This window comes from Eriocheir sinensis, chromosome 33, assembly GCF_024679095.1.
Source record: "Eriocheir sinensis breed Jianghai 21 chromosome 33, ASM2467909v1, whole genome shotgun sequence".
Lineage (NCBI taxonomy): Eukaryota > Metazoa > Arthropoda > Malacostraca > Decapoda > Varunidae > Eriocheir > Eriocheir sinensis.
In genome coordinates, this window is record NC_066541.1 from 7,205,382 (window position 1) to 7,218,603 (window position 13,222).

General features: G+C 41.4%; 1 protein-coding gene across 4 annotated transcripts in view; it reads right to left on the minus strand.

Moving 5' to 3' along the window:
• The window catches only part of LOC127006665 (moesin/ezrin/radixin homolog 1-like), an 81,203-nt gene that overhangs the window by 35,042 nt on the left and 32,939 nt on the right, over window positions 1-13,222 (minus strand). The window lies entirely within an intron of this gene.

Consider the following 13,222-nt stretch of genomic DNA (forward strand, 5'->3'; position numbering starts at 1 on the left):
TTCCCTGTATGACTAACCCCCCCTCCCCCGTCTTTACCCCTTGCTTTCTTCCCCTCCCCTCTCGCCCCCCCCCCCTCACATATCCTCTCCTCACATTACAACACGTCTACTTCCCCCCCTTTTCTCTTTCTCTTTTCTACCCTCTCCCCCTTTACATCTCCCTATTCCCCCTTCCACCTCTCCAATTAAGTCAGCCTCCCCCCTTCCCCGAAACTGTACCTGTCACCTCCCATTTCCTCTTCCCCCTTCCTTTAAACATTTATTCCCCCTTCCTTTCCATCCCTTTAAACCATCACTCATTCTCTTCCTTTCCTCAACTCAATCCTCCCTTCCCAGTCCTTCTCTTAAATTGTCACTTACCCTTCCCTTACCACGATCCTATATAAATTTCTTCCCTTCCTTTCTTTCCCTTTAAACATCACCCCTTCACTTCCTTCCCTTAACTCAATCCTTCATTCTTAGTTCTTTCTTTTAAATTGTCACATACCCTTCCCTTCAACCTCCCTTCCATTATCACTCTGCATCCCTTCCCCTTTCCCTTCCTTCCAAGAAAAGGTTCCCTCCCTTCCCCCTTCCTTGAAAACTTCACACACCCTGCTTTTCCTTCCCTTCCCATGCCATCTCCCTTCCCTTCCATTCTGTCACACATCAAAACCCTTTCTCTTCCTCCTCTTCATCTCCTCTGTACCCTTCCCTCCCCTCTCTTCACAGCATCTTTTTTTATTTAAGTTATTCACGGCATGACTTTCTCCCCGTCATGCCACGGAGACCGACACACCTGTTACGCGTTTAATCAACTGTATACAGGTGAAAGCAAAGAGGGTGAAGAAAACCAGCGACAAATATTGCTTTCTGATTCACCACCACCACCACCACCACTACTACTACTACTACTAATGCTACTACTACTACTGCTACTACTACTACTGACATTAATATTCTGTCCAGTGAAACAACCAGACACAGCGAGACTAAACCAGGTGAGAGAGAGAGAGAGAGAGAGAGAGAGAGAGAGAGAGAGAGAGAGAGAAATCATTAGTAGGCGTTGGTTTATAGAGATATTTATCACTAAAGAAGCCTAAATCTCTCTCTCTCTCTCTCTCTCTCTGACGTAGGAATAATTGGATCACAAGTACCTCGGTTAGTAATTAGTGTTTGGTAGGTGTGTGTGGGTGTGGGTGTGTTTCATTTTCTTACTTTTCCATTTATTTCCATCTCCCTTTCCTCCTCCTCCTCTTCCTCCTGTGTGTATGATTTTGTTTTGTTTTTCCTCCCATTTATTTCCGTCTCCCTTTACGCTCCTCCTCCTCCTCCTCTCACACGGTGGTAATCATCCCATCACAGCCTGTCACACACTAAATCTCGGTCCCTCCCACACATCTGGCGTCCGAGGAAGCCAGGTGTTCAGAGGTACTGGGGACGGGACGTGACGGGAATGGGATCAAGAATATGACGTAAGTTGATGGTAAGAAGGAAAAGGAGGAGCAGGAATAGGAAGAAATATGTGTTGGGAGTATAACGAATAGGATAAGTAGGAAGGAGGAATATTAAGAGGAACAGTTAGGAATGTGAGTTAGGAATATCGTGAATAGGAATGGCAGGAGAGGAGAAATATTATGAGCAGTAAGGATTAGGAACTAGGAACGTCTATATTGGGAATGGTGGACACGAGGAAAAGTAATAGGAACAGGAATAAGGAACGAGAACTGGGAATATCACGAACACAAGTGGCAGAAAGAAGGAATATCAGGAACGGTAGGGAATGGAAACTGGGAATATCAGGAATAGGAATGGCAGAAAGAAGAAATATCAGGAACGGTAAGGAATGGAAACTGGGAATATCAGGAATAGGAATGGTAGGAAGAAGGAATATCAGGAACGGTAAGGAATGGAAACTGGGAATATTACGAATAGGAATGGTAGGAAGAAGGAATGTCAGGAGCAGTAAGGAATGGTAACTAGGAATATCAGGAATAGGAACAGTAGAAAGAATATTAGTAGTAACAGGAGTTGGAATGCAGTAACTGATCCGCAACAGTGACTCATGGCAAGCTAGCAGGATACGGGAGCTGGCTAATAAATATCGTAGCTGGAACTCCTGGGAAAAGACCTAATGACATAGAAGTAGGATAAAGGATGGTAGGATCCTGGATATTACAACTCATCGTAAGGGAATGGCCAAGGAAGGAGAGAGTAACAAGGACGTAGGATATAGGGTCGTAGGATACAGGTTACAAGAGCTGAGCTTAAAGGAATGGTTAGGAAAGGAGAGCAAGTAACACGGACGTAGAATATAGTATAGGGTTGTAGGATACAGGATACAAAAACAATCGATCTTAAGGGTAGGGTGTAGGGTTGCAGGATACAGGATACTAGAACTGAGCTTAAAGGAATGGTTAGGAAAGGAGAGAAAGTAACAAGGAAGTAGGATATAGGGTCGCAGGATACAGGATACTAAAACAACTGAATGGCCTAGGAAGGGAAGAGACCTAGAAACATAAGCGTAGGATATAGGGTAGTAGGAAACAGGATACCACAACAACTGATCTTAAGGGAAAGGCCAAGGAAGGGAGAGCCAGTAACACGGACGTAGGATATAGGTTGGTAGGACATATACTGGAATACATGAGCTTAAGGGAATGGCAGCGGAGGGCAAAGGATATAGGATACAGGATACTACAACTGATCTTAAGGGAATGGCCAAGGAAGGGAGAGCCAGTAACACGGACGTAGGATATAGGTTGGTAGGACATATACTAGAATACATGAGCTTAATAAGGGATGGCAAAGGATATACGGCGGTAGGGTACAGGAGTCTAGAACAATGGGTGCGCAAAGGATAACAAGTACAAGGACAACAGGATACAAGGCAAGGCAAGGACGAGGGAGAGAGGGGACATAAAAAGAGAGGAAGCAGGGAGAGAACGATTACTAGGAAACACGAAAGGCATGGCAGGGGGCAGTAATTCGAGGAAGGCCGATGAAGAATGGACCAGGACGAGGAGGAGAGAAGTGGAGAAGAAAAGAGGAGAGACGATAGAAGTGGAGATGAAGAGAGAAAATAGAAGAGAAGATAAAAGAGAAGAAATGGAGGAGAATAAAGGAAGGAGAAAAGAAGACCAAAGAGAGGGTGAACGTATGCTATGAAATGTAAGCAGAAGAATATGTGAAAAGGATGATGAGGCGGAGCAGAATGGAGGAGGAGGAGGAGGAGGAGAAGAAGGAGGAGGAGGAGAGAGAAGACCGAAGAGAGTTCAACGTGTCCTATGAAAAAATGCAGATGAAAAATTGAAGACTAAGAGGAGAAGGAGGAGGAGGAGGAGGAGGAGGAAGGAAAAAAAAAAAAAAGGAAGGTTCAACGTCTGCTATGAAAAAAAAAATGCATAAGAAAAATTGAAGAGTAAAAGGAGGAGGAGGAGGAAGAGGAGAGAGGACGATAAGAGGAGAAAAAAGAAGACCAAAGGAAGGTTCAATGTTTGCTACGAAAAGAAGTAGACGAAAAATTGAAGAGGGGGTGGAAGGGAAGGCACAACGAAGGGTGAGCTTATGTTAGGAAGGGAGGAAGAGGTAAAGGGAAGAGGAAGAGGAGTACGACCAGGAGAAAGAGAAAGAGGAGGAGGAGGAGGAGAGGCAAGGACGCGTAACATTCCTTAATAACTACTTCCCAATCGAGCAGCGGCCACACAATCATTCTCTCTCTCTCTCTCTCTCTCTCTCTCTCTCTCTCCTTATTATCAATGGACGTGTTTGTGACTATTTGTAATCTAAAACATTTTAATTAATATAAAACGTTCTTTTCAAAAATCAAATTAAATGAAAGCAGTAAATGCAGAGAATAAATTGTAGTGAAAGTAAAATATTTAAAATCATTCAATAAATAACTACCAAGAGCAAGGAATTTAGTAACGGCTTAAAGTAAAAATATATAAATAAATAAATAAATAAAACCGAAGGGAAATTCAGGTAAGCATGTATTTTAACGCTATTAATGCTGCACAGGTGAATGAGCTCTCCTAAATTAAGCCCAGCAGGTAGTTGCGTGGGAAAATGAGTCGGTGGGTGAATATAAATGTGTAATTAGCTGTCAGGTGGAAAATTTGAATAATCGACTGACATAATGACTGAACGAACGAACGAACGAATGAAAGACTGATCTAATGACTGAACGAACGAACGAACGACTGAAAAACTGACCTATTGACTGAACGAACTTATGAATGACAGACTGACGTAATGACTGAACAAACGATTGAACGAATGAAAGACTGACCTAATGACTGAACGAACGAACGAACGAATGAAAGACTGACCTAATGACTGAACGAACGAACGAACGAATGAAAGACTGACCTAATGATTGAACGACCGAACGAACGAATGAAAGACTGACCTAATGATTGAACGAACGAACGAACGAATGAACGACTGATCTAATGACTGAACGAACGAACGAACGACTGAAAAACTGACCTAATGACTGAACGATCTTATGAATGGATGACAGACTGACGTAATGACTGAACAAACGATTGAACGAATGAAAGACTGACCTAATGACTGAACGAACGAACGAACGAACGAAAAACTTACCTAATGGCTGAACGAACGAACGAACGAATGAAAAACTTACCTAATAAATGAACGAACGAACGAACGAATGAAAAACTTACCTAATGACTGAACGAACGAACGAACGAATGAAAAACTTACCTAATGACTGAACGAACGAACGAACGAATGAAAAACTTACCTAATAAATGAACGAACGAACGAACGAATGAAAAACTTACCTAATGACTGAACGAACGGATGAATGGAAGAATAACCTAATGAATACACCGATAAATTAAGGAATGAATAATCGATTGAGAGAAAAAATGGAGGGATTAATATCAGCCATGACGAGTTTAAAAGGGCAACTAAAGAAAAAAAAATACACGAAAAACTGCTTGGTCTGATAATAAAAAGGTTATAAAATGTAAAGAAAGCCCCAAGAATACGATATCATTAGTCAGCAAGAAAGGTGAAAAAATAATTGAACAAAATCTAATTAGAGGGGCGAATAACCTAATGAGAAAAGGGAGGGAGGAACAAAACACCTGACCCACGAGGTAACTGTACAGGTGTGAAGTGACGTATGACGGAAGTGGCCAGGTAGAAATGCAAGGTAATGAAAAAACGAGTCGAGAAAGTTTTTATTTGACTTTTTTTTTTTTGCCCTCTGGTGAAAGTGTGGAGAGAGAGAGAGAGAGAGAGAGAGAGAGAGAGAGAGAGAGAGAGAGAGAGAGAGAGAGAGAGAGAGAGAGAGAGAGAGAGAGAGAGAGAGAGAGAGAGAGAGAAAAAGAGAATAAAAAATAAAGCCGAGAAGAGAGAGAGAGAGAGAGAGAGAGAGAGAGAGAGAGAGAGAGAGAGAGAGAGAGAGAGAGAGAGAGAGAGAGAGAGAGAGAGAGAGAGAGAGAGAGAGAGAGAGAGAAAGCAACAATGTGAAAGCAGAGGCTGGGTGTGGGGTGAAGGAACTAGAGAAAGGGAGGGAGGGAGGGAGGGAGGGAGAGAAGGAGAAACATGTGTTAGCCAGACAGAAGGGAAAGAGGAGGAGAAGGATGGAGGGGGAGGGGAGGATAGGAGGGGAAGCAAAGAAAACAGAGGGAAGGAGAAAGGGAAAATGACATAATTGAAGAGAATGAAAGAAAAAGAGAAATGAGGAGAGAAAGTATAGACTAAGAGGGAAGAAGGGAAATAAAAGGGGTTAAAGATAGGTTGAAAGGAGGAAACGGAAGGAGGAATGGAGAGAAAATGAACGGAGGAGAAAGAGAAACAGGATGAAAGGAGAGAAACAATGGAGGACGAGGGAGAGGAAAGGGGAGGTATGAATGGAAAGAATGGAGAAAAAGGAGGAAAAAGGATGAAGTGAGAGGTGTAGAGTATTAATATAGGGAAAGGAGGAGGGAAAAGAAAGAAAAATATGGGAAGGAAGGAACGATAAATGGAGGAAAAAGGTGAGAACAGGAGGAAAGGAATAGTAGGATAGAAAGGAATAGGTGGGTAGAGAAAGGAAGACGAAGGAAAGATCAACGGAGGGAAAGAAGGGAAGGAGAAAGGAGAAGAAAGACGAGAAGAAGAGGTAAGAGATCAAAAAAGAGGGAAATGATCAATTCGAAAGGAAAGAGTGAAAATGATGGAAAGAAAAACAAACCAATGAAAATGAAGAAGGCAGAGGAAGAAGAAAAAAACAGGAATGAATGAAGTGAAGGAGGTTAAGGAGGGAGGAAGATGGAAGTAGGGCAAAGGGGTGAGAGGAGGAGGAAAGGGGGATGAGTGAGAGGGGAAGGAAGGGAAGGAGGGAGGGAAGCAGGGAACCACGGTTAATGTTTATCACAGACTCGGTCACACGCCATCAACACAGCAAATGTCGACCCAAAAGAGGGAGAAAGATCGCACACCAAGATATACAGAAAAAAATGAGAAAGAAAATAAAAAAGAAGGAAAGATCACACCAAGACAGATACAGAAAGAATGAAAAAGAAACACAAAACAGAAAGATAACACACGTAGATAGACAGAAAAAAAAGATAGCACACCAAGATACAGAAAAAAAAGTGAAAGAAAATAAAAAGAAGGAAAAATCACATACCAAGACAAATAGACAGAGAGAAAGAATGAAAAAGAAACAAAGGAGAAAGGTAACACATGATGATACAGAAAAAAAGAAAAACAAAGAAAGAAAGATCACACAAGTTAGTCAGACAGAGAGAAAGACGAAGCAGCATGAGGAATAAAAATAACACTAAGATAGATAGTGGCAGGAAAAAGGAGACAACGATAGATAAACGAACTAAGAGAGATAGAGAAACACAATAAAAGAGAATGATAGATAAACAGACGGACACAGCGAGAGACAGAGAAAGACAAAGAAGGAAAGACATGATGTAGAATAAATGAAGGCAAGATTGAGAAAAAAAAAGAAAAAAGAAAAAAAGGAATGATCACACACCAAGATACAATAGACACAAAAAGGAGAAAGATCACTCAGATAGACAGACAGGAGGACCGACGGATAGAAGAACAAACAGAAGACAAAGGATAAAAGACAGGATGTGGAATAAGAGAAAGCATCCTGTTTACTCAGAAAAAATCGGAGCTTATGATAGAACGTAAAAATAAGTCACTCATACCCATCCCTTGAACAAAAAAATAAAATAAAATGAAAAAAAAAATATATACAAAACAAAGGAGAAGAAAAAGATGAAGACAAAAAACTAAAAAATCAACTAGATCAATAAAAAAAAGTAACGAGGAGTAATACTGAAAAAAAAATGTAAATCCTATAGAAAAAAAAACTATTTCAAAAAGATCACAACAAACCATTATGTACCCATTCTCTCTCTCTCTCTACTAACATCCTGTACGGGTTATCAACACTAACAATGATAACACTTATCTGTCCTCCTCCAACAGGAAACCCCCCACCTCCACCTCCTCCTCCTCCTCCTCCTCCCTTCTCTTCTTCCTCAAACTTCCCACCCTAAACTTCTCTACTACTCCACTTCACACGATCTACCACATCTGAGAGAGAGAGAGAGAGAGAGAGAGAGAGAGAGAGAGAGAGAGAGAGAGAGAGAGAGAGAGAGAGAGAGAGGGGGGGGTTATTATTCTTGATCACGCCAGTCATAACAGAAAGCGATGGTGCATGAGGGAGAGCATGTGGGTGGAGGAGGAGGAGGAAGAGGAGGGTGGATGATGATGGTAGTGGAAGGAGGGAGATGAGTGCATGATGGTGGAGAGAGAGAGAGAGAGAGAGAGAGAGAGAGAGAGAGAGAGAGAGAGAGAGAGAGAGAGAGAGAGAGAGAGAGAGAGAGAGAGAGAGAGAGAGAGAGAGAGAGAGAGAGAGAGAGAGAGAGAGAGAGAGAGAGAGAGAGAGAGAGAGAGAGAGAGAGAGAGAGAGAGAGAGAGAGTGTGAGAGAGAGATGGTGAGGAAGTGGGTAAATGGGTAATGGAGGTGATAAGGGTGTATGAGTGGGTGTATATAAGGTGAATTAATGGGTATGGGTGAGTAAATAACAGTAAGGGATAAGGTAAATAGGTACAATAAGTGTCTGTTTGTGTATGAGTGTATATGTGGATGGGGGAATGTAAGGGGAGGTAGGTGGGTGGATTATACGTGGGTGAATCTAAGTGAATGTTGGAGAAGGGGTTGTGAGGTGGGTGGGTGAAGGTGGTGTGGATAGGTGGGTGAAGGTGGGGGTGTTGATGGGTGGATAGGTGTATGTAACTGGTTGTATAAAGGTGTATCTGTGAGGAGATAGAGGTGGGTGGATGTAGCTGGTGAGGACAGGTGGGTGAAGATGGGGGTTTAGATGGTGGCTAGGTGTATGTTAGTGGTTGTATAGAGATGTATGTGTGAGGAGATGGAGGTGGGTGGGTGAGAAATTTACACACAATCCCTGGGGTGGGGTGAGGTGCGTGAGTGGGCACAAGACACCTGCTCTTAATGCTATTCCTCACGGCGACACCTGAATAATTAGTGTATCCAGGTAAACACAGGTAAAAACAGAGGGAGGGGAGAGGGGAAGTATATATTGGGGTCAGCAAGAGTAGTAGTAGTAGTAGTAGTAGTAGTAGTAGTAGTAGTAGTAGTAGTAGTAGTAGTAGTTAGTTAGTTAGTTAGTTAGTTAGTTAGTTAGTTAGTTAGTCAGTCAGTCAGTCAGTCAATCGTCTCTCTCTCTCTCTCTCTCTCTCTCAGACGGAAGGACAGATAACCAGGTGAGCCTAATGACCTACAGGTGAATGCCCTCCCCCAGCGCACCTGTTCCGAGTACGTGTGTGTGTGTGTGTGTGTGTGTGTGTGTGTGTGTGTGTGTGTGTGTGTGTGTGTGTGTGTGTGTGTGTGTGTGTGTGTGTGTGTGTGTGTGTGTGTTGTAGAAACCACCACCACCACCACCACGACCACCACCACTACCACTACCACTACCACCACCACCACCACTATCCTCACCACCACTACCACAAAAACACGTTCTCCTCCAGTACGACTCCTGACACGTTATAATTAAATACCAAGAGCGGGAAGAGAGAGAGAGAGAGAGAGAGAGAGAGAGAGAGAGAGAGAGAGAGAGAGAGAGAGAGAGAGAGAGAGAGAGAGAGAGAGAGAGAGAGAGAGAGCTTTGCCTTCACATATTCTTATCTCTCCTTGACCTTCCAACTCGGCGGATGGTTACACAGACAATGACGTAAGCGGTGAAAGAAAAAAAGGAAAAAAAGAAAAGAAAAGGTTAACATGAAAGAAAGGGAAATGAGTAACAAGACAATGAGTAATAATAATAAGAAGAAGAAGAAAGAGAAGACGAATAATAATAATAATAATAATAAGAAGAAGAAGAAGAAGGAAAAGAAGACGAATAATAATAATAATAATAATAATAATAATAATAATAATAATAATAATAATAATAATGAAGAGGATTAAGAGAGAGAGAGAGAGAGAGAGAGAGAGAGAGAGAGAGAGAGAGAGAGAGAGAGAGAGAGAGAGTAAACTCGTGACTCATTATTTAGATATTAATGAACCCGCCTCTCCTTACATTACTCTCTCTCTCTCTCTTTTCTTTCTTTATTTTTACATCTTACATATTGTAAATGTGTACATATATGTTGATGAGCGGGCAACGGCCCGCCGCTGGGGGGAGTCTCTCTCTTCATTATTATTATTATTATTATTATTGTTATTAATATTATTATTATTATTATTATTATTCTAACTCTCTCTCTCTCTCTCTCTCTCGTCACCACTCCAAACAATAGTAATTGTTTGTGTCAATCTTCGTGTCAGTGTCAAGTCCATTCAAGACTTTCGTTCAAAAATATTGCCAGAAGAAGCGAAAAAAAGAAGCGTAAACAAAGATTCGTAAAAAATGTTCCGAATCCTCGAAGCAGTTTCATATTCACGGTTCACTGGTTCGGATTAATTAAAAAAACAAAACCACAAAAACAGCTACCAACCTCATTTTCTTTTTTTCTTACATATTAGCCTTCTTGACTCTTACTGAGCAACCAAGTCTCAGATATTTAACGCCTTATACGCCGAAAACTTATAAATGTCAACACGAAGGACATACGACAAGGTTGAAGGAATAATTGGATAGGGAGGAGGATAGGCGACCTGCCCCTTGTAAACTGTTCATGTTCTTTTTGCTGTTGTTGTTGTTGTTTTTGTTGTATGTAATAATGTAATACGAAGCCATTTTTTTTTTCAAACGTATTAGTAGTGTTTATTAAGAGTTATGTAGCTACTTTGGCTTTTTAACTCTTATTTTGGGACGAAGTTAGTTAGAACTGTTGGTTTTACAGTTCAGTCGACATATTAAAGACTCAATAGTAAAAATGTATAAAAAAAAAAAATAAAAAAAAAATTGACCTCGCCTTAAAAATCGGGAAAGTAAACAAATCACCCACACTACTGTTGGTCAAGACTAGTATGACGTTTAACAAATCAGCCGTACTTATGTTCTGCTCTATATAGTAATGGAATACGATTAAATTAGTCCACGACTGATTGCCTCACTGGTTTTTATTTAGCGCAAAGAAAAAGGCTTACTTCTTTTTTTTCCAGTGAGGTCCACTTCAAAACATCATAACTAACTGCACGTTTTTGTATCTTCTTGGCTCATTATCATTAGGTGTAGAGTTATTCTTGTTTCTTTCTCTATCATTCACAATATCATTCACTTATTTCTTCTTCAGTTGTGTATTAAGTGTTCTTGTGTCTATTATTCACTCTTCTTGAGTTATGCATTACTGGAACGCTTGTATCCTTTTCCTGTATCCTTCACAATATTATCCACTTATTTCTTCTTCGGTTGTGTATTTTAATGACATTCAGTTTATTATTCACTCCTTTCTTGTGTATTACTGGAACGCTTGTATCGTTTTCCTGTATCCTTCACAATATTATCCACTTATTTCTTCTTAAGTTGTGCATTTCAATGGTATTCAGTTTATTATTAATTCCTTGTTCAAAAGTGTTTAACTGGAATGCTTTTGTATTTTCACTGTTTAATTCACACCATTAACTCTTTTCTTTACTGTATTTTCTCGAGTATTTCCATTTCCGTTCTAATATTTTAGTGTTAACGTTAAAGGGAAAACTACATCACCATCTTTAATACTGATATTATCAGTGACTGGAAACGCGGCTTGAAATACTGAGCTACACATCATTTACACTTCCGTCCTATATGTGGCGTCTTAAAATAGCGCGCGCGCGCGCACACACACACACACACACACACACACACACACACACACACACGTACCCAACCCAACCTTCTTCTTGTTCTCATTTTACATTTCTTCTCGTATTTATGAGAATCTTCGCATTTTTAACCTTTTCGTGGGTCCGCAGGCTTGCAGTAGTAGTAGTAGTAGTTGTTGTTGTTGTTGTAGTAAAGATGTCTTAATGCTTTCGTACCACAGTGTTTGGTGTTTGTTTATTGATGTGTGTGTGTGTGTGTGTGTGTGTGTGTGTGTGTGTGTGTGTGTGTGTGTGTGTGTGTGTGTGTGTGTGTGAATTAACCAAGCCAGAAAGTCAGGGAGATATAAAATTATTTGCAGTAGCAGGAGTAGTAGTAGTAGTAGTAGTAGTAGTAGTAGTAGTAGTAGCGCCCTATTTAGTATTCACGCAACCATTAAATTGAGATACGACGGCGCCTTCCAATCTCTTCCCTTCCCTTCTCTTCCTTCTGCCAACGACCTCCTCCTCCTCTCAACGCCCCCACCACCACTACCACTACTACTTTTTGCAGAATATATATAGCCCGTCTCCTTCACCGTGAAAATACAGTACCAGTGACCCAGTGGCGCCAGACAGCCTTGAATTAGGAGGCACCATTATGGCACTATCCCTCTTTTGGCGGCAAGAAGTCCCTCCCGCTCTCTCAGCAAAAGGCGATCATAAAAAAACTTCATTCTTATTTTCTTCTTCCTTGCTTTTGATGTGTGGTTGTGGAGGGGAGAGAGGAGAGGGGGAGGAACAGGAGGAGGGGAGAAAAAGGAGGAAGACGAGAAAGAATGAGGTAATAGAAGGGAAACAATGAAAGAGAGAATGGTGAGAGAAAGGAGTATGAGGAAGACAAGAGGAAGATCAACATTGAGAGGAAGGAAGAAGGAAGATAATTAAGATAAAGGGAGGGAAGAAAGGAAAGACGAAAACAAGAATGAAGTAGTGGGAGGGAAAAGTGGATGATAAAGCAGGGTGAGGGACATCAGGAGGAAGAGGAAGATAAGCAGGAGGAAGACAGGAGGAAGGAAATTAAGATGGAGATAGGAGATAAAGGAAAAGAAGATTAAGGCAGAAGGAGGAAGGAGAGGAAGAGAAAATATGAAGATAAACCGCATGGAGAGGAGGAAGAGGAGGAGGAGGATAATGAAGGGAAAGAGGACAGAAAGTAAAGGTAATGAGAATGTTTTAATGGTGATGGTTATGATTATGGCACCATCACCACCGCCATGACCACCACCATCACCACCACCATCACCATTAACACCATTTTAAACACTCCATTCTCTTCCTTCCCTTGCAGCTTAATATTCACTTACCACCACTACCACAACAACCACCACCACCACTATTACTACCACTACTACTACTACAATCACCACTGCCAAAGGAACACACACACACACACACACACACACACAGGCGCCAGACATTGACACTGATACCAATAGGGGGGTTCCTTGCTGCAAGATATTACCCCCTCCCCCCTTTCCTTCAGTGCTCAACCTCCTCCTCCTCCTCCTCCTCCTCCTCCTCCAATCCTTCTCACTCCAAATTATCATGAGACTCCTCCTCCTCCTATCTACAATCACTCCGACCATTAAGAATTATTCCTCCTCCTCCTCCTCCTCCTCCTCCTCGCAGCCCTTTGAAGCACTGAGTGTGTTTGGGTTCCTAGATAAATGCCTCGATTACATGAAACTAATTATATAAGAACTGCTAAGCCTCAAGATTGACACTTATCATTAGCAGTATCATTATTGTTATTCGTAGTAGTAGTAGTAGTAGTAGTAGTAGTAGTAGTAGTAGAAATAAGAGAAGGATCATTAGAAAACAAAGATAAATGAATGGAAAAAGAGGAGGTTGACAAGGAGGAAGAAGAAAAACAGAGGAAAAGGAGGAAAGAAAAATAAGGGAAACGAAGTAAGAAGAGGGGGAGAAGGATCAAAACTC